The sequence below is a fragment of the Balaenoptera borealis genome (genome assembly GCF_965194805.1).
Source record: "Balaenoptera borealis genome assembly, chromosome: 4".
NCBI lineage: Eukaryota > Metazoa > Chordata > Mammalia > Artiodactyla > Balaenopteridae > Balaenoptera > Balaenoptera borealis.
Window position 1 is genome coordinate 28,824,954 of NC_138861.1, and position 21,815 is coordinate 28,846,768.

The window sequence follows — 21,815 nt, forward strand, 5'->3', positions numbered from 1 at the left end:
CTTTTTGGTTATCTACTATATATATAGTAGTGTGTATATGTTAATCCCAAACTCCTAATTTTATTCTTGCTATGAAAGAAGTCTGAAGGTGGGAGCCAAGGGCTCGTTGGGTGGTTTACAAAGTTGCCTGTGACATCCCTAGGACAAGACCCTTGTCCTTAACGTTCCAAGGAAGTGTTTGTGCACCAAAGATTATGTCTGATTCCAGGCCGACAGCAGGAGGAAGAGCTGGAGAAGCCCATCATGCCCCTTCCTTGAAGGCCACTTCTTTAGAATCAGCCATACCCCTTTTATTTACAGTCCATAGGGTAACCCTACCCATGTGGCCATGGGTAGCCGGCAAAGAGTCTGGGGAAAATGGCTGTTGCTAAAGTAGTTGTTAATGAGCCCTGAAATTGGGATGTTTATTACATAGGAAAAGTGGGTAGAGAGGGATTTAGCCATCTCTTCTGAGTCACTAAATTCAAGAGTGAATGTATGCCAATTCACTTTTTTTCCAAAAAGAAAAAGAAAACCATTTTTTTTCTGGTGACAAAACAATAGACTTCCATTGGAAACCATTCACGCAAATCAAAAAACTTGAAGGCGAATAACTGATATTCTACCACTCAGATAAATTTCCATGGCTATCTCGGTGAATATCTTTTCATGTATCGCCTTGAATATACACCACACAATGTTGCAGAAATGGCATCATTTCATCCCTTCCTTGCTTTCTCTAAGTCTGCTGGGTGGCACGCTTTGCCTTACAGTATTTACACTTATGGCTGTCTTTGTCTGCAGTGCCCTTTCTTCAGCTGTGAGTACGAATCACATCCTTACTCTCCCCCTCCCTTTCGCAGTATAGCCACCTCTTTGCTTCCTCACCGTGGCTAGGTGCCTCATTTCCTTCAGGGTTTTGCTCAAATGTCTTTTTCTCAGTGAAGCCTCCTGATATCCACTCCATTTATAATTGTACTCATCACCCTCCTTTTCATATTTTATTTTAATTTTCTCCATAGAACTTATCACCTTTTAATATGTTATTTAAATTTAGTTATTTTCCTATTTTCTGTTTCTTCCCAAGACCATGGGAATTCCGTGAAAGTAGGGATTTTTGTCTTGTCCGCTGCTTATCCAGCACATAGAATACTGCTCGGCCCAAAGTAAGTACTCAGTAAATCCTTGTTGAATGAATAAAGTCAGAGCACCTCATAAAACCCCATCACATCATTAGTTGTGAGGATTAAATGAGATAACATGGATGACAGCACTTAGCACAGGGACAGATGGCAGAGGCTCAAAAGAGAGATGGTGAAGCTCCTTTTACATCTAAATCTGCTTTCCATGCTTCTACCAGAACACCTGCCATCATATCTTTAAAGTTTTATTTAAATGTTTATTTCACCCAGAAGCCCCATGGACTCTTTGAAGGTTTAAACTATTCTTATTTGTTTGGGTATCACTGGCATTGACCATAGCCTAGTATACAGTAGGCGCTCTATAAATCTGAGTTGACATGAATCCTTTGTGGCTCTTCCTAAATCTGCAGACACTGCCATACTTTCTAATTTCTAAATGCTTTCCCCTGCTCTCTGTACTGAAATATTTATGAAGCTATTTGGTACTCAGAGGAAATCAAGTTTTAGCACAGCTGAGGCTGTCTTCTCTCTCTAGTCAATGGTTTTGTTGAAAGCTCATTTTAATAAATGCACTAGAGAGGCATTCTTGAATAGGAAAGAATCATTCAGCTTTGTGAAATGTCCAGGTGGAATAAGTATTAGATGCTTTTGTTATTTCTGCCACTTTGGTTAATGAAGCTGTCCCCTTTATAATATAATTAGAGCAAGAACGATCCTCTCACCAAATATAAAGTGACACACATACGGTCTTGTTATTAGAGCATTCCCTCGGAAGGGTAACAGGAAACCATTCAAACACAGGACTTGAAATACTAGGGTGAATACAGCCAGTTAAGAAAATGGTAAGTAATTTCATGAGAGAAACTCTAATCTTACTAAAGATGTTCAGTGTCCTTTTTGTATCAAATAATCTTTTATTTTTCAGGATCCAGAGGTAGCTGTTGCATAAACAGGTTTTTATTTTCCCTGGATGGGACATTTTTATAAGGCTGTGGTAACATTTGTACTTCTAAATACAAAGTCAGAATGCAAGGAGAAAAAAAGTGTGCCTATAGTGATCTCCTGGAGACTGAAGACAAAATTAGTCTTTTAAATTCAGTAGTCGAGCTCCTGAGAGTGTAAGATAAGTCAACAAAAAGCATAGAGTCCCCAGAGATACAATTCAGCTCCTCTTCATGGTCTGTTAGGCCAGATACTTGTCTATCAGAGAGGACTTTCTTTCGTCTAAGTCGTAGAAATCAGTGTTATACATAAAGTGGCAACTCCACTGCACTAATTCGCTTTACACTTTGATTGCCTGACTTTTCCTTCCATCCATCCAGCCCATCCCCCACAAATGCCCCTGTACACATTTTCCAGAACAAGTATTGCTTTTCTTCAGGGTTTGATAAACATGTACATCTTTCTTAGCCAAAAATGTCTACATATAGTCAAGAAAATGGACGCTGTAGAACTGAAACATCTTGGGCTTTAACTGAGACACACCGAGTTCATGCACTAGACTAAATGGCTTGAGCTCTATATCGATCATTTACCGCTACTGTAGTTGAAGTAGGATAACTTTTTTGTAAATCATGCACCACAAAGTTTTGGGTTTGGCACAGATGCACCCTAAATCTTTACACAGCAAATTACTAAAGCAGTATGAACACATAGGTTAAATCATGTTTGAATTTGTAAAGTTGTAAGGTTTCAGGACTTTGCTGTAGGATTTCATGTTGTTTATAAGGAAGAGGTAGATATCCTAATGTCCTTTCTCCTTTAAAACTTCCTCTTCTTCTGTTTGAAGATGCAAGACACCTTTTGGAAGTGGTGAGCTTAGTTGGAAAAGCCTGAGCTTTAGCATGTGAAAGAACCAGGTTCACATCTCCCTTCTGTCATTTCCTAGCCTTGTGGCCTTTGGCCACCTCTTAATCTATCTGAATCTTATAAAACACAGACAGTAACACCTGTTTTATAGGATGAATGTAAGGGGAAAAAATAATGTTTATGTTGCTTGGGTTTTGTATAAAGCAGGAGCTAAATAAATAGTAGCTGCTTATTTACCACATTGTTTTGTAAAATTTTAGTATTTTCTTTGGGGAATTCTCTATAATAGATGATATTTTAGTTGACTAAAACAAAAAGCATATTGTAACTTATAGCAGTCCTTATAGATGAAAATTTTAGTGCCATTTCAATTGTTCTTAAAGCATTGTTATTAGTAATATTTACCCTGTCACTAAACAAAGGTTATTTAACTTACACATTATGATTTTGTGTTCTGTATCTATAGATGAACATGGCTATTCTTTCCAGGGCCATTCAGAGTGGCTGTCACATATGGTAATACCATTTGTGTATTTTTTGTAATAACCTTGAGTTATTAGTTTGGGGAAGGGGTGAGATGAGAGAGAAGATGTACTGGGGAATCACTTAGAAATGAACAGTGTGGATAACTTAGGATGCCTAGAGGACAGAATGACTGAATTGTTTTAAAGGTTGATACGTAGGATGTAGAGGGACATTTAGCTAGACAAGAACCAATGCGAGGTTCCTTGCACAGAGAAGGAAAGTGGTAGGGGTGGGAGTGGTAAAAACACGCTGGGTTTTTTTAGACTTTAGTTGGTCAGGCTGTGAGAGGGTAAACAGATTGAAAACCCAGTTTTCTTATCGACAGAATAGCTGAGAGAAATTACATGAAAATGAGAAAAAACACTTCAGGTCATTCTGCTCTATTGGAAGTGAAAACTTTAGAGACACAATGCTGACAGAAAATGAACTTTAATTAAGCCTGGATTGTTTGTGTGAATATGTGTGTGTTATTTTTTCCCCCAAGGCATTCCTCTTTAAAGGCATGAGGGTCCATCTGAGTTATTATTTTATTGGCTTTGGTGTAATTTCCCCCACTCACTTCAGCAATGGTGTTATTGATGCAGTGATATTGGTTTCTAAAAGTCCTTTGTGGCTTGTATCACTATCTCATTGGCATTTAATTCAAACACAGGAAGCAAGGAGAGGACTCCTGTTTTATAGGCAAGATGTCTGCAGAGTCGAGGTGCCCAGCATTGAGCACAATGGCTAATACTTTGAATTTTCTGGTATGAAAGTATCAAATGTGTCCAGTATTTTTGTTGAAACTGTGTGGCAAAACTAAAGCCTCATATTTGGCTTTGTTCAGTTACAAGTATTTTAACAGGAAGCCAAGAGGAGCAAGGCAAGGTCGGGGTCGCAGAGGAAGGGTCCTGTGTTGGAAGGGTCCTCCTACTTCTGGAACAGAGGCCTGTTGGGACCTTGGGGGGATGGGGGCGTGTGGCTCTGACACACTGCTGCAGTGTGCGCGGTGGTGGGCCAGACGGAGAAAAAGAGAACAATCACATCCTGGAAGGGATGCAAAGGCCCCGATGAGAGAGGATTCTTAGGAAACTGGGAGGTGAGGGAAGGAAAAAGCTAGGTTAACGAGGCTCAGGGGCCCAGCCAGCTGAATTGGTCTGGAAGGATTCTGGAGACGGAGTGCTAAATCCTTTGGTGGCTCTTATGCTTTCAGCACAGTGGCAAGGAAAAATTATGCTTTTTGAAAGAGCTGGGAGGGGTGATCAGAATCACTTAATGAAGCCCAGGTCTGGTTTTGGATATGTCACCAACAAACTCACTATATGACTCAGGACTTGTAATTTATCTTGAAAAGGAGTCTACTGGAATGATCAATGAAGACCTCAGGCATTTTGGTTGTTGTTAATATTTATTCTAATTAGTGGATGACCCAGCACTGGTGTGACTTGAAAGAAAAATTAGGAACTTCGGTAGAAAACTGTCAAAGGCAAAATTTGCATATACAATCCTCAGATATTCAGATTTAGAACGTGAAGGAGAACACCAGACAGAAGCCTTCCTCTTTACTCTGAAGTCTTGCTTGTTTAGAAGCTCCTTTGACAGAATGTCCACAGCTTGACTTTCCGTCTTCCCAATTCCACTTTTGAAAATTCAGTTTAGGGAAGGTCACTTTTGAAAATTCAGTTTACAGAAGGTCAGAATTTGTACTTATAATGCAAGGCAGATCAGAAGTAGGTGACTCTTCCTTCTTAGGAGCTGGGATCAAGGATAGTATGGAACTCTTCATTTTTAAAAGCAGCAAGCAATCTTGGCAGTAGAGCTTCTTAATGCTGGTCCAGGAAACATATAAGGCCTTCCATTTAGGAGGTTGCACTGAGCCAGTGAACTCTGGATTCTTTGTAATTAGTCTGTAGAAAGATAAGTGCTAGTTTAAAAAAACCCCACAACTTTGGACATTTGGTATTTACTGAGAGGATCTTTCTGTTGCGGGAAATATGGCCTTAGGAGCAATTAGCTAGCAGTTATTTCCTTAGGTCTTTTTTCATCTGTATGAAATTATTAAATTCTAATTAAAAATTAATTAAGGAGTTAAATCCAAATTCTAAGCATGGTTTGTTACTGTTTTTCACCTCTGAATAGCCATCTTGCCTTAGGTAATTACTTCACTGAATGTAGCCTCAAGATGTGTTTTTACAACTCCAGATTCAATGTTTGCTAATGAAAAATGCAATCAAACAGCTGGTTGGTTGTTCTGCAAAATTGCAAACCAGCAGAATACTTTCTCTTAATTAACTGAATATAGAGAAGACCATGTGGTCATTTCTTCAGTGTGTCCATTATTAAGAATCCGACTATTAAAAAGGCAAATGACACCTATTTCCTACACTGTGCATATGTGTGGTGGGGAAAAGGAGGGAATAGGAATAGAATTAGATGATTTGAACCTTTAAAAGCAGGTTGCCTTGGACTTCCCTGGGGGTCCAGCGGGTAGGACTCCATGCTTCCTATTCAGGGGGCCCGGGGTTCGATCACTTGTTGGGGAACTAGATCGCGTATGCATGACGCAAGTTAAGAGTTCACATGCCGCAACTAAGAGCCCGCATGCCACACTGAAGATCCTGCGTGCCGCAGCGAAGACCCGGAGCAGCCTATATAAATAAATAAATATTAAAAAAAAAAAAAAGCAGGTTGCCTTTTCTTGCACAAAGTTTTTTTTTTTTTCTTCTGTTTTAAGATCCGCCTTTAGAATCTTGGTGGGAACGAAAGAGCCTTCTTTTGTTCTTCATATTTATTATTGTAGCAAAAAACCAGTCATTTGAACAGTCATTCTTCTTTGCAGGAATTACAAGTATTATTTTTCTAGGTAAATTATAATAAAAACACAATCTGGATTTTAAATACTTAATCCAGTAAGGTAAATTATTTGTTAAAATTTAGTTATTCATTGATTCTTCATTCATTCAACAAGTTGTGAAATACTATCAACTCAGCCCCCCAGTCCTTAAAGCACCAAGTAATTTCATACAATTCTTACAACTGGGTTCATCGATTATTATTCTGGATGGCTCACCACGGGTGCTTTACCAGTTTTTAAAAAGACTTCATTTTTCATTTACTTTGATTCAAGTTGGTAGGTTAGGGAAATGTGATGCACATTAACTTTCAACCCACCCTAGGCCTTAATTGATTTTGTAATGTATGAGCCAGGATTTGATTTGGTGGTATTTAAACCCAGAAAATTTTCCGAAGATTGAAAATGATTCGGAAGTTAAGATACAGAGACACTGAAATCATATCATGTTTTAATTTTAAACAGGGTCAGAAGAACTAGGTGATATGAAATCATTCAAAATTATCTGAAAGAAGCCTGGTTTCACTCAAAGGTTCTTGCCTTACTCTTCAGGTTACATTTTTTTGCCAACTCAGGAAAAGTATGAAATGCGTCTAATTAGATGCATCAAAGAATGTAAGATGTTGTGATAACCTCAAACTTCAAACAGGTTCCATTGATGTTAGAGCGAGGAGAGAGAAGTTAAAATAAAGATATCATTTTAAGTTTTTGTTTCCTAATAGATGTAATTTATCTTGCAGAACTCAAAAATGGTCTCATAGGGCCAAGATGTAAATGCAGTCCACACGCTGAATAAAAGGAAGTGGACGAAGTAGAATTTGTGGAAGGACTGAACCACCATACTTCATTCATTGTCACATTCAATAAACATTTATTGGGTACCAATCTGTTTAGAGTTCTCCAAGGGGAAACTCCAAATGTAAGTTGCTGAATAGTATATCTACTTACCTTTGTACCATCAGAAAATCTGGGAGTGTCACCCTGTAGTTTGAACTTTGGTGATTTCTTAGATGACTTATCTTTTTTTCTTAGAGAAGCTAATAGCAACTTGAGGGTAAGGATTGTGGCTCATACAATTTCTGCTTTCTGATGATACCTACAAGGGCTATTCTCATAATGGTTGGTCAATAAATATTTACTGAATGGATGAATGAGTGGATCAATCAGTCCATTGAGAGAGTTTGACTCTTCGCAGTAAAAAATAGCAAAGCACATTAAATCTTACTAAGTTAGAACATTGGTTTGATTCAATGATTTTTAGATTCTGTCAAGGAAGTCATCATTTTCCTCTCTTCTACTTCACATTTGCTTTTCTTTTCTCAGTCTTTTTTCCATTTATCTACTTTTCACTTTTTTTTTCTCTCTTCCAACTGCTAAGAAGTGTGTCCCCATGATTTCTGTCATTAGCCAAATAGATATCTGTGTTTATGGGGAAAGGAATGGAATAAAATAATGTGATTTTGATTTTAGATTACTTGGGTTTGATATGGCAATGAAGTGTCAGGTACTTATGATGTGGGAATATAAATTAGGAGAGAAGTTGAGGCTCGAACATAGATTTGGAATTTATCTAGCATGAAGGTAATATTCTAAGGTGTGCGAATAGATGTGACCACAGTGCCTTAACCATGGCACCAGAGTTTACTCTGAACAGTAGCTCTGCTATTCGAATCAACACCACCAACAGCAAGGCCCTTACTAGCACTTACTATGTCCCAGGCTTTTTTCCTCCTGATACACAGTTAATTCTCACAGCAATGTCAGTACTAGTATCTGATTTTGCAGAATGTCTGTGATTATTAGTATTATTCATCAAATTGCTATTCATCTAATTTCCTTTCTTTTTCTGATTGTGTGATTCAGGACAAATTACTTAACTCTCTCTCTCGTTATATATATATGTATACATATATACATACCACATATATATATAGTAATTTTCTGTTTCTATGATCTTATCTTTGTGTTTTCATTATTACCATTACTAAAACTCAGATGCTTTTTTACTGTTACTTAATTTTACACATAACATAATTTCATTTATACATATATATACATGTACATTTATCTTATCTAAACCTCATAACAACAATATGAGGTAGCTTCTATTATTAGTCCCATTTTACATATGAAGAAAACTGAGGCTTTGTGAGGATTATTAACCTGGCCAAAATGGCAGAGCTAGTCAGGTGAAAGTAAAAATGGTGTATTTCTGATCACAGCAAGTAGTAACATCTATCCACTTATCCAGACCAGAAAACTGGAGTCACTCAAGATCCTTTCCTCCAACAATCTCCGCATTTCACTGCCTAAATGCATCTTGTGTGCATTCTATCCTCTACGTTTCTGTTTCTATTGTTCAAATTCCTCTCTCTAGTGTCCAATTTTGCCCTTATCAAACCTATCAGTCATGCCGTTGGCAGAGTAATTTATCTGACAAAAATCTTTGCCCTTTATTTGCTTTGTTTGTTTGTATAGTATGTTTAGTAACCCCAGTTTACCACATTGATGCTATAGCGCCCTCTTAGAATCAAGCCACACAGGTACCCAGGCAGCACAACCATAATTACTTCACTTAACTTCTTAAGATGATTTAATGGATTCCTATGGCAGTTAAGATGAAAATTTAAATCTTTCCATGGCCTTCAAGCCCCTGCTGGTGCCCTCTGCTTGTTTCTCAGCCTCATTTTGAACCACTTGCCCTCTTGTCCTCACTCCAGCCACAAGGGCCTTCCAGTTTGTGGGAGCTGCGACACTGCTTTTTGCCTCAGGGCCCTTGAGCATGCTACTCCCACATTTGGAATCTCACATCTCTTCCTCCCGACTTGGGACACATGTACATTCAAATGAAAGACCTATTGAAATAAAATCAGTTTTATTATTGTTGTTATTCTAGGATCTCACAGAACTGTGTCTCTTTCAGAGTACTTAATTCAGTTTATAATTATATAATCATAAATATGGTAATTTGTTTAGTGGCTTCTTCCTTATTTCTCTGTTGGGCAAAGGCCATGATAGTTTTGCTTATCACAACAACCGCACAGCTGTACTGTGCATATATGAGGTACTTAATAAATGTTAATTGAATGAATATTCTCTCTAGTATTCCTGATGTTTTGGGTGACTTTATTCTTTTATCTCTTAGAGAATCATTTTCAACAGACCATCTAGAATAAATGGCAAACTGAGTTTTCTGATTGTAAAGAAACTTTGATCTCTCTTAAAATACACACACAAACACACACACACACATAAACACATACACAGACTCTACAAGGAGGAAAATGCATGGGGAGAAGGCAGATGTTTTCATAGTTCCTCAAGTTTTCATTACATTTGGGATTTTCTCACTGAAGGAATCCTGTTTCCTCTACCATACTTGGTTCTGAGGCATTAACTACCCCCTCTCCTTCTTTGTATTCTGTGCCAAGAGGGAAAAATTCCCTTCCTTTATTTACTCTTAGCCTTGTTGATATTTTCCACCTAAGAAGAATTTTCTAAGGAATAAGGAAGAACTGAGATAAATACTGGAGTTCCCAAGGGACAGCCAGGTTGCTGAGCCCAGGTTCACTCCAGCTTGAGGATGGCAGATTATTTCCCCTTCTTATCACATCTCTGATCCATTGGTAGTGGCTGCCTGGAGACATGTGTAAGAGGGACTCTGAGGGCACCGCCAGCCTCAGTGGGAAAGTGTGCCATGACTAATTCATTGAACACATACTTACTGAGTGCGTGCTATGCAATTAGCAGGGCTGGCTAGGGGCGTGAGAGTACAGAGAGTTGGCAACCTTGTTAGCCTTTCTCTACACATGAAGGGCAGATACAATTTTGTAAGCATCTTGATTATTCTCTCTCAGCTCAAAGCTTATCCCTCTGTTACATGGCTTTCCATCACCACTGTGACTTCCTGACCCCCAGAAGCAGGTCTAATAGTGAATTTTGTTTTGTTGCTAGACAGGAATCAAAAGCCCTTTCTTCACTAAAACCCCCCAATTTTCATGACTTGAGCCAACCGTAAACCATCATTCCTCTTCCTCTTTTTTTTTTTTCTGCTTTCTCTTTTGAGAGACAGGATTTGCTCCCATCTAATTTGTACTGACAGAATCATGACCCCTATTGAGGGCCAGTGAATAATCTGGACCTTAATTCTTGAGCTGTGGTAGAGACTTCTGTTTATTCAATATCCATTTCCCTTTCTTTCTTATCAGGGATGGCCAGTAAGTAGCCATTGGGTGGGGATTTTCACACATTTTGCACTTTCAGTCTTTCTTGCTAGAAAGTGGATGTGATGGCTGGTATTTCAGGAATCATCTTGTGACTTTGAGGCTGGAAGTCATGATGGCAAAGCTGGAAGATAGATGGAGCCTGGGTCCCTGCTGAACCTGATGGGGCTACTCTTCAAGCTCTGGACTACTTACTTTTGGGCATCAATTTACATGAAAGAATAAAACCCTAACATGTCAAATCTAGTGTAGTCTGGTTTCTATTATTTACAGCTGAATGCAATTCCTAGCAATATGGGTTCTTCTGCTCTGATTTCTCCCTGATTCTTTTATTGTATACTTATTCAGGTGAGACCTCACTCTTCACCCAGGAAGGACTATTACATTCATGTTCCTCTCAGATTGGAAGTTCCCTGAGGACAGGGAATGTGATTATTTTGCTCACCAGTGTTTCCTCAGTGTCTAGCACATTGACTGACACTTAGACGTTGGCTCAAAAAATATGATGTGTGAATGAATGAATAATAACATACTTTCTTCAAATACAAGTCATAAAATATTAAAAAGAAGTAGCCATCATACAACTACTAGAGAGCCAATCTCTCAATGATTAACTGAATATTCTTCTTACCTGAGGGCCAACAAAACTATATGTGGTTATAGGTTTTGTGGAATAAGAAAAAAATAATGCTTGACATTAAAACACAGTGTAGTTTGACATTTGATAATTTGTAAGAAATTTGATGTTGGCATCTGTATACTTTAGTTATAATAATAATGTTTCTTTAATGTGTCATAGTTTAAGAACATTTCACACATTCCCTGGCTTAGAGAATAGAAAGTATATTTAAAGTTTTCCACAAGGTACTCCTGCACTTTATAACTTTAATATTTGCTGAGTGCTTCCTACATGATCAGCTGAGTTTTCATTGTTTTATATGCACTGACAAATTTAATCTAACTGATGGTCGAGAGCCATGTTATTCCCGTCGTATACTTGAAGAGACTGGGTTACAGAAACCTTAAGTAACTTGCTAGTCTTAAAGCTAAACAAGCTATATATATATATATTTTTTGCTATATGATATTTTTTGGTGATGTGTACCTTTACTAATTTGTTTATCCATTCATCAAACAAAAATTATTCTTTGTTGATTGCTTGCTTGATTAATTGAATAGTTAGTGTCAGGCACTTGGCTAAGCTCTGGGAAAGTAAAAGTATTCTGTTCCCCACATTAAGGTGCATAATGGTCCAATGTAGCATAATGAGTGCTTGATACAGAGGTGCACCTGGGCTCTTTATCCAGACAAGTTTGGATAGAGAGGAAAGGGCAGATTCCAGAGGCTTCCAGGAGAAAATGTCACCTTACAAGACAATCAAAGTTGGCCAGATAAAGAATGGGAAGAATGGTGTTCCAGAGAGGAACCTCCAGAGAGAGACAAATATCATATGATATCACTTATTTGTGGAATCTAAAAAAATGATACAAGTGAACTTATTTACAAAACAGAAACAGACAGACATAGAAAACAATCTTATGGTTACCAAAGGGAAGGGTGGAGGGAGGGATAAATTAGGAGCTTGGGATTAACATACACACACTATTATATATAAAATATTTAGATAACCAACAAGGACCTACTGTATAGCACAGGGAACTATACTCAATATCTTGCAATAACCTGTAATGGAAAAGAATCTGAAAAAGAATATATATATATATAGTATATACATATATATGTATAACTGAATCACTTTGCTATACACTTGAAACTAACACAACATTGTTAATTAACTATACTTCAATTAAAAAATATTTTTTTAAAAAAAGAGAGGAACGTGCAAAAGCATAAGCGTGAGGAAGTGTGGCTTATTCAGGAAACGAGAAGTCCTTAATGTGGTAGAAGCACAGCCTGGAATGAGCAGCACAGAGAGATGGGGCTCTTGACTGTGATCCACTGCGGCCAGGTCATCAAGGGCTTCTGCTTTCATCCTAAGCGAGTTCAGACACTATTCTGTAAGTAGCAGGGGCCCCCAAAGAGAGCACTGTAGTTACCTTTATATTTCCACAGAATAATTTTGACCGAAGTCTGGAGACTGGCACAGAGAAGAGTAACACCTGAAGTCTCAGGTAAAGGTGAATGAATTAGGTTCCTACCATATTGTTTGAGTTCCAGTTTAACTGGAATGAACTCCACTGCAAATTTTGAACACCTCTCATTATTTAATGCTGAAAAGCTTCATACGTATGAAGCATCTGCATGTGGTCAAATATTTCAGATAGGGTCAAATCTCTCTTTTCCACTCTAGCGAGAAGGAACAAAGAAATGTATAATACAAAGTGAGAGATAATGTCAACTAGTTAATTCTATATGTATGCATATTGATTATATATATGTTTTTACTATTTTTGAATTTAGGAACTTCTAAAGTCTTAAAAATTTATTCCCAATCAAACAGCAAAGTGGGCTAAAGAGAAACCCTGGGACAGGCTCAGGAACATCTCCCTCTTCTATGCTGATCTTGCCTTTCCATCATAGCCTCCGGCCGTCATATTCAATTCTGGGAATTGCTGGCTGCCTTCTCAAAAGGATGCACTAAAATAGCTTTTTCTCAAACCTTCTGTGATTGAAGTATTATATTAAAAATTGCAGTCGCCCCAATTCTTCTCTGTAGAATATGAAATGAGGAAGGGAAACGGGAGATATTAAACAGATTAGTCAGTGGTACCCATCCTTGCCTTCCTCCTTGTGACCAGAGTAGGACTTGGATTTATAATTCTTTATCTGTAGCTCCAAATCCAAAAAGTTGAAAAACTGAAGTGTTTTCATGGCCGATTTGGCAGCAATACCTGACTAAACCTGAACTCATGTGGTCATAAAACCTGACCCAAGCTGACGGAAGTCTATTTATAATCTGCATTTCACTTGGTGCGAAGAGTCACACGCTTTGCTACAGAAATATTCACATGTTTGATATTGTTTGGAGTGTTACCTAATATCCTGAATATGCACTTTATTGCCTTTTTAAGGTTTCCTTAATTTTTTTTTTTATTTTGAGACTTGTAGATCTGTGTGCAGTTGTAAGAAATAATACATGTAATAGACCCTGCACCTAATTCACCCCCATGGTAACATTTCGCATAACTATAGTACAACATCACAACAAGGAGATTGACGTTGATACAATCCATGGACTTCCTTTGGATTTCACCAGTTTTACATGCATTCAATTTCGTTCCTTGCAATTTTGTCACATATAGGTTCATATGGCCACTACCACAGTCAGATGCAAAATAGTTCATCACAAGGGTCTCTCCTGCTACCGTATTATAGCCGCTGCCACCTCCCTCACCATCCCTCTCCCTAAACCCTGCAACCACTTGTATGTTCTTCATCTCTACAGTTTTGTCATTTCTACAATGCTAAATAGATAGAGTTATACATTGTGTGATCTTTTGTGATTGGCTTTATTCACTCAGCATAATTCCTTTGGAGATCCATGCAAGTTGTTGCATGCTTTGTAATATCTGAAAATTCTGAACTCCAAAACACATTTAGCCCAAAGGTTTTAGATAAGAGGCTGTGGAGATGCACTGAGAGTCTGCGGCTGCAGTTAGAGCCTTGCCTGCTCTTTGAACCACTGAGGAGCTAGGCTGGCAGGACCTGAGGGGCTGCGTTCTCATCAGTGAGTGGGGTCTGGAGATAGTTTGAAACCGACGTTTCTGGTGTTCGGTTTGAATGCAGCTCTCGCCGCCCATGTGACATTTGTCTCCTGTTGCAGCCTAATTATTCAGTGTTCATAGTCATCTGCCTTACTTGCCTTTGCCTGGGTTTCTCATTTTCATCGCATTTCCCTTCTGGGCCTAAATTCTAGCCCTAATTTGCAATCTGCTTTCCTTAGTCTTGTTTCTATCAGACCCTTTCCCTAGCACTGCACCTGGCTTCCTATATCACTTACATTGACTCCACTCAGCATGCAGATCTGTGACTCAGGGCTCAGATTTCAGCCCTTGCCTGTCTCAGGGCTGTGTTGTGTTCTCTCTGCCACTCAGATATCAAGAGTTGGATACAGGGTCTTCCTTGGAGACCTTCCCAATGTGGATTCTCATCATCGTTAGAGTGAGTTTTGATGTCAATAAAATTAAGCCTTAAAAGTATAGTTACTGTTTATATTCTAAAGTAAAATTTGCCCCATTTAAGCTGATATTCAGTTCAAAAGATAGTTTGGTAAATTCTATAGTGGAAATTGTTAGGATTCCTTGGTGGTGCAGTGGTTAAGAATCTGCCTGTCAATGCAGGGGACACGGGTTTGAACCCTGGTCCGGGAAGATCCCACATGCTGCGGAGCAACTAAGCCCGTGCGCCACAACTACTGAGCCTGTGCTCTAGAGCCCGCGAGCCACAACTACTGAGCCCACATGCCACAACTACTGAAGCCCATGCTCCTAGAGCCCATGCTCTGCAACAAGAGAAGCCACTGCAATGAGAAGTCCGTGCACCGCAATGAAGAGTAGCCCCCACTCGCCGCAAGAGAAAGCCTGCACAGCAACTAAGACCCAACACAGCCAAAAATAAATAAATAAAATAAATAAATTAAAAAAAAGAAATTGTCACTAAATGTAATAAGGTAATATTCTGTTCTTGACAACTGACTTATGCACATCTCTGAGAAGTGTGGGGGTGTGTGGGGGTGTGTAAGTCTAAAATGGCTAATGATATTTAGGGAAAAGGAACCATGGAAGAATGGCCCAAAGAGGGGAATTGATCACATTTGTCCTTGCATCCCACTTCTCTTTCCAGCCTGCTGCAGTGGAAGACATCAAAATAGTCAATGTTATGATGTCATTGTCACAGTCAACCTTGATTTATTTATGTCTTCCCTTTGGAGAAAGCTAAACTGAAGAAGTCATTGTAGGATCACCAAGATTTTATTTCTAGCCCTACAACTATTATAAAAACACACTTTCTGGTTAAAAGCAAAAAATCATTTCTAATAATTCATGGAATTTTTTCAGGTGGAACAATTATTTGGGAAATTTCTAGATGTTTGAGTGTTTCCACCTGGTGTCTGCCATTGTGCGGAACAGCCTAGCTTTGTTCTGTGACACTTTTGGTTAGCTTTTGGTTAGCACTGACTTGCCAAAATTTCCTGTTGGGAATATCAATAGAGTCTACTAATTTCCTGAAGAAATCAATTAAGAATGAAGAAGAGAAGAAGAAAAGGTAATATCTAATTCTGACTTACTTTCTCACCTAAGATATTGTTAGTCCTTTTCCCAAAGAGAACAAGCAACATGGATTTGGAAACTAAAAAAGAAAATAAGGGTAATTTGAGCAATCTTTTAAACATTTGTACAAAAGAAATGGGAAAACTAAATAAGAAAGCTATGTATTTTTTAGGGTGAATGAAGAAAGGAGAAAAAAGAATAAACCAGTTTTTCCCTCTTTAGAAATGTTTTCTTTAAGTCTTTTTGTCTCAATAGCCACCTGTCAAACTTTTTTGACAACTGAAAGTCATCCCATTCTCCTTCAAGTCTTCCAGAATAGCATTGCAATGAATTCCTGTCAATGATTTTTACTTTCAGTTAAAACCATTTTTCCTTTTGCAAGTGCATCATTAGCACTGACGAAAGAGCCAGATTGATAGGCCTTTGCTTTTACTTTTATGTCAAAACTACTTCCTGAAAAATAATTTTCATGTACTTTGCAGATCTGTCCACAGTTGAAAGAGTCATCAAATATATAAAATGAAACGCATACAAGGCAGTGCATGTGTATGGCTGGTGACCCGTAATGGAATGGTGAGGTCAAGGTAAATGAACATGAAAAATAAAGGCTGAAGGGTTTCTATTTTTTTTTTTTAGCTTAAGCTATAGACATAAATGTTTGTTGTGGTTATCATTAGTTTATCTCAAATATTTAAATCACCACTTAAAGAAGACCTTAGAAGCTCGTCACTATTGGGTGCTCAGAACAGTGTCTGGCACAGAGTGGGTGCTGAATGAATATTTACCGACCAAATGCAGGCATGGATGAAGATCTCTGTATTTATTCTCTCTCAATCCTTTAAAAAATTTCGTATGCCAGTCTCAGAACCTTGACCAAAGCAAATATTAATTTCTGAGTTTGGAACTCAGCATCGATTTATTTTGAAAAGTGTTTGGGAACGCTTTGCTTGTGGAATGTTAGCTGCACATAATGTAACATCAGCCTACGTTTCATAGCTACAAAAGTAAAGATTTTTGCTATCTGCTTTAATTATCTAATTAGAATTCAATAAGCTATGTAGAGGTTGCCCTTTGGGGCTCATTAAACCAGCAGGGTTACGAGCGTTGCAACTGAAGAAAATACATTTCGGAACGGAGCCCCTTGCTGCCGAAAAGTTCTGTGCTTACTACATCGCTGCTCGCGAGGAGAGAGCGGCCTTGGGCCGGATGGCGGGCAGGTACCCCGAGGCGAGGAGGGGGTGCGGTGCCGGCGCGGCGGGCGGACGGGGCGGGATCCGCTTACAGCTCGCTGGGACGCCGCGCCCCGCGGCCGCAGCAGCGCGGGCGGTTCGGCGTGTTGATGTACAGGGTCAAAACAGGCTTAATCTTTTGAGCTGGCTGACCCCGGCTTCACTGAAGAAACAGGCTGAATCACAACAGTCTCTGGATTGAAGTCTCAGCTCCGATGGAACAGGAGCTTTTACTGTTGATGCTGCCGCAGCGTTTGCTCCTAGAGCTGGGAATTCAAGTGTTTCAAGTCTCCAGGGCCTTCGGTTGAAATCCTTCTACCGGCTTGAAAGTCTCACAGTTGTTAAAAGAAAAAGAAGAATCAAACACACAAAGCCACAAGCCCTTCACATTTCCTTTCGCTGGCCGTGGAATCATACTCATTTGAAAACAGAACGCCCAGCTTATCTTTTCTAAACTGAGACTTTTGTTTTTTTTTTTTTTTTTCTGTATTTTAAACTTGCCCTGATTGCCGTGCCATGCATTCATCTGTTAACCAGAAAACAGAAGAGATATTTTGCACCTTGATATAAAATGCCAAGTCTGGATAACATCACAATATGCTACTTTATTACAAAAGGCCAGTTCTTCCGTGCTGAGTTACACTTACAATCCACAAAACCACTAGTTGTCAACATATCTTGTTCCAAAAGGTTGGATTTTTAAAACCTCCAGAAGACATTTGTCATTTTGAAGCTCCTGACTGTATGATGTGCAGCTGTACGAAGGTTCTTTTCAGCATTTGAAACGGTTCTGTGTAGTCAGGCCCTTACTAAGATGAAATGCATTTACACGTGAATTTATTGGGGCTTGCAGTCCCATACTCCTGCCTGCCTCCTTGATTTTGGCTCTCCTCACAGTTCCTTTTATTGGTTTTTGGCAGGTTGCTGAGGGCATATGTTTTGGACTTTTCTTGCCTGATTTGTGAGAGTCTGCTGACATCCAGGAAAGTGCCGCAAAAAACCTGTTGCTCATATCCAAGCTTATGTGTTTCATGGCAGAGCCACTAGCCCTGAGCTCAAGTTTCTTGACAACAAGTCTTATTTATGGAGAAACAAACATAGGCAGTATTCTGTGGGACTATGCTGTTCTCTTTCTGGGAGTAACATTTGGCGTTTCTCTGCAAGAGGGCAAATAGTTTTTTAAACATCTCATATTCAAGGGTGTGACAGAGGAAGGGATATTGCTGCTGATGGTGATGATAGCTGCCATTTACTGAGCAGACACCCAAAACCAAGCAATCTGCATTGACTCATCACTGCAGAATTGCAAGAGAAATGCTGCTGTTCCCATTTTGAAGATGAAGAAACTGAGGGTAAGCAGCATTCCCAGAATCTTACGGAGTGTTGAAGGCAGGATTTAAACGTTGGTCTTTTTGTTTTCAAAGTTTATGTTTTTTTCCCCAAAGAAACCTGAGAGGCAAATACTGCCTTTGATTTTTTAATAAAGAAAATTTTGTTCTGAAATTGCCATTCTATTTGATGCCAATGTTTAAACGTACACTATTTATAGGAGTTGGTGCCATGAGGACGCAGTAATGGCTAAGATACCGTTCCTGTTCTTTAAGGACTCATAGACTAGAGCAGTGGTTGTGATCTTGCCCCTCCAAGGGACATTTCGGAAGGTCTGGAGCCACTTTTGATTGGCAAGGTGGGTGAGCATGTTTGGAACTACTGGTATCTAGTAGGCTGAGGCCGGGCATGCTGCTAAAATCCTACAGTGAATCCAAATTTGTTTCTGAGATACCGCTATTGAGATACCGTGATCTAGAAGAAGAAAAACACTGAAAATATGGTAAGATTTATGCTGTACCATTAATGATGGTGTGGTAGATTGTATTATTTGTCCAAAATATTTGCTGACACTCTCTATTGGGGCCTTCTGTGTGGGAGAATTATACCTCTTGCCCCATTAATACCAGGCATGGCCATTTGACTTGCTTTGACCAATGAAATATGGGTAGAAATTTAAAGAGCCGTTGTGTAGTTTTGCCCTCTCTCTTTTCCCTCTGTCATGAGACCATCAGGTTCCAGGCAGGGGCTCCTTCATCTGGGACCTCAAGTGAAGGCAACATGGAATAAGATGCAGTCTACTCCAAAGCCTGGAATCATAAGCAAGACATAAACCTTTGGTGAAAGCCTGTGAGGTTTTGAGATTGTTTGTTACTGTAGCATAACTTAGTCCTTGCTGACTAATATGGATGTAGTCATTATTTCAACAGGTCAGGATGAGGTGGGATTATAGTAGGAGAATAACCTAGAAGAAAAGACTGGAGCCAAGGTATGCTAGATGGAAAAGGGTGGATTTTAATTTTATGTGTGGGAAGTTTAGTAGGGGTGAGAAAGGAAATTAATTCCGAGAGCAGAGGGAAAGATGATTCAGATACAGGGGGCAGGAAATCAGTTAGGCCATGATAATAGTAGTCCCAGTGGGAGGAGCCAGAGTCTGACATGGGCAGAGTCCATGTAAATGAAAAGTTGGAGGCTTATGAAACAGTGATTGGGCAAGAAAAATAATTAGTAGGCATGAACATTTATTTAGTATGGACAATGAGAAGATGATTCAAAGATGATATCAAGATTTTGAGAGTGGTTATCTTGGAAAAAGGTATCACACAAGAACACATTTTGGAATGGATAGGATAAATTTCTTCCAGAGTTTATTGAGCTTGGGATAAAGATGGACTTGTCCAGTGGGAGTGGTTCAGAGGCGTTGGCTATGAGGGTCTGGACAGTGGGAATCGTGGTGTGATTTACATAGTTGGGCATCATCCTTGCATAAGGGTGCAAGTTGGACAATATTATCTAGGGATAGTGGCTGGAACTGAAAGAGGAACTTAAGGAAAAGGGAGTTGGGGTTTGGGAAAAAATAAACCTGATGAGAGGAATGTCAGACATTTAAGTAGAAAATGCTGCCATGGCTGGCTGGTAAGGAGCTATGTTTGGAGCCGGCAGAGGTGTAAGGAGGCAAATTAATGCCTTAATGCTTACTCCTTGGTTAACTGCGAAGTGCTTAAATGCCTTTGCTATTATTCTGAAGCAGTTAAGCTTTGGATAAAAAAAAAAAAAGTAGTCCAGGGTTATAAGGTCAGGAATTTATAAACACTCATAACGAAAATGTAAGTCTGAAGTTTTCCTCTGTGTAAAAATGAAAACCAGAATAACAGTAGCACTTACTTGAAAAACATTCTTAACTTATACTTGGAAGTTTATAAAGTTTTGAGCTTTATTATGTCTTTGCTATGCCTACCAGTTAGAAATGAGTTTACTGCATTTTTTTGTTTATTTACTGGTTGTATTCTTAAGTAAAAATGTTCTCCATTCATTATGACACATTTATCTTCCTTCTCAGTTTCCACATCTCAGGGCAACCTAACTCACAGATGTTCACAGCCATAACTGGAGGTCTGAACTTCTTGTCCACGCCCTTCTCCACCCCCTGCAGGGTTCACAGGCAATGCATCCTTTAGTTTTGAAGTCTTGCCGAGGCAGCTCAATAGATTAAATAGGTTGGTGATATGCTACGTTTCCCAAGAATAAGTCAGACCACCATCTATTTCTCTTCCTCTGGCTTCACACTTCAGTGTGCTAGGATCCTGGGACATCATGGCAGAGAAATGCTCACTTAATGGTCCGTCATCAACCTGCCGGTGGCTGCAGGAATTACAGACAGAGTGCTTAAGAGAAGTCACAAGGATGCATGAGACTGCCTAGGGAAAGAAAGCATTAAGCACGCTGGTGTTAAATACCTCTCATCTCTGAGAAGATAGCACTGCCTTCTTCTGAAAGCAGCACTAACCTGAGTGATTTCATCCGGAATAATAATTTCCTTTCATTTCTCAGCCTAATCAGTCTGACATTTTGTATTTACTGTAAGAAAAAGTTTAGGGCTTTTCTCAGATATGGAGAGTTTAGGACATAGTCCTCTTTAGGCATTTATCAAATTATTAAATCAGGCTAGTCCTTTGGAGAGCTTGCAATTTACACTAGAGAAGGCTGTTTAATCTTTTATTTCCTATGCTTAAGCCATCTTATAATCATCAGTAAAGCATCCTCTCTCATTGCATAGTAAATTGGAACTGCGGAATTAAGTTATGGAGCCTCACGTTTCCAGGTCCTCGAGATGCAAGCTTTGTCAGGAGTTCAGCATCCTCACATGCCTGCTGCAGCAACCCATATTTTGCTTCATGCTTCTGACCTTTCCTTTACACCCCTTTGAAAATTCTGTACACATTGTAACATACGTGGCAGTTCTTTGGCATTAGCAGCAGGCTGCTAATTGGATCAGTTAATTACTGGAATAGATTACTGGGAGATGCCATCTTAATGTGCTTCATTCTAGGGATGTGCATTTTCCTGTGAATACAGACCTTCTGGAGACATAAAACGTTAACACAAGTAGCTTTCATTAGCAGAATAATGTTCAGGAAAATGAAGGAGACATTTTTTGAGAAACCTTATAACTTCTTTTAATTATACCACTTTAGTGATCAGCAACTTTGCCTCTCCACTCCATATGTGTAAAGAATAATAACTGAATGCCATTCTAATGTGGGTTGAGCAGAGATAAAACCAGGACCCGTGATTCACATTGTTGCATTTAAAAAATTTATTTTATTTATTTATTTTTGGCTGCGTCAGGTCTTAGTTGCGGCATGCAGGATCTTTCGTTGCGGCACGCGGACTTCTCTCTAGTTGTGGCACGCGGGCTCCAAAGCACGTGGGCTCTGTAGTTGCGGCATGTGGGCTCAGTAGTTGCGGCCTGTGGGCTTAGTTGCCCCGCAGCACGTGAGATCTTAGTTCCCCGACCA

At 39.2% G+C, this 21,815-nt stretch overlaps 1 long non-coding RNA gene across 4 annotated transcripts in view; it reads left to right on the forward strand.

Moving 5' to 3' along the window:
* LOC309628247 overlaps positions 1 to 21,815 on the forward strand; it is a 212,883-nt gene that overhangs the window by 37,575 nt on the left and 153,493 nt on the right. Inside the window, exons 1-2 of one of the 4 annotated variants that reach the window (XR_014244292.1) lie at positions 1 to 14,630; positions 14,810 to 21,815. The exon at positions 14,810 to 21,815 is cut by the window's right edge and continues 16,479 nt beyond it. This is a non-coding gene — a long non-coding RNA (uncharacterized lncRNA). The other 3 variants (XR_014244289.1, XR_014244290.1, XR_014244291.1) reach the window with 3 other exon arrangements.